At 74.9% G+C, this 362-nt stretch overlaps 1 protein-coding gene across 1 annotated transcript in view; it reads left to right on the top strand.

The window, feature by feature from the left end:
- Positions 1–362, top strand: part of SLC35E1 (solute carrier family 35 member E1) — a 6,242-nt gene that overhangs the window by 81 nt on the left and 5,799 nt on the right. Inside the window, exon 1 of the mRNA XM_014952822.1 lies at positions 1–329. This exon is cut by the window's left edge and continues 81 nt beyond it. The gene's annotated coding sequence lies outside the window, so the exon portion shown is untranslated. The remainder of the gene's footprint in view (positions 330–362) is intronic.

Below are 362 nucleotides of genomic sequence, written 5' to 3'. Positions count from 1 at the left end.
GGGCCGCGGGCCGGCGCTGCGGGAGGGGGCGCGGGTGTCGGCGCTGTGCCTGGCCTGGTACGGGCTGAGCGCCGGCGGGAACGTGGTGAACAAACTGCTGCTGGGCGGGTTCCCGCGGCCCGTTACCGTCTCCCTCTTCCACATCCTGGGGCTGTGCGGGCTCCTCCCGCCGCTGCTGCGGGCCTGGAGGGTGCCGCCCGCCGGCCCGGCCCAGCTGCCGCCCCGCGCCTACCCCCGGTACATCCTGCCCCTCGCCTTCGGCAAGTATTTCGCCTCCGTCTCTGCCCACGTCTCCCTCTGGAGGGTCCCGGTCTCCTACGCCCACACAGGTGAGGCCCGCTGGGGTGGCCCAGCGCCGATGG

Source organism: Calidris pugnax, unplaced genomic scaffold (genome assembly GCF_001431845.1).
Source record: "Calidris pugnax isolate Ruff unplaced genomic scaffold, ASM143184v1 scaffold199, whole genome shotgun sequence".
NCBI classification, from domain to species: domain Eukaryota; kingdom Metazoa; phylum Chordata; class Aves; order Charadriiformes; family Scolopacidae; genus Calidris; species Calidris pugnax.
The sequence above is the reverse complement of the archived record's forward strand: the minus strand, read 5'-3'. Positions and strand labels throughout refer to the sequence as shown.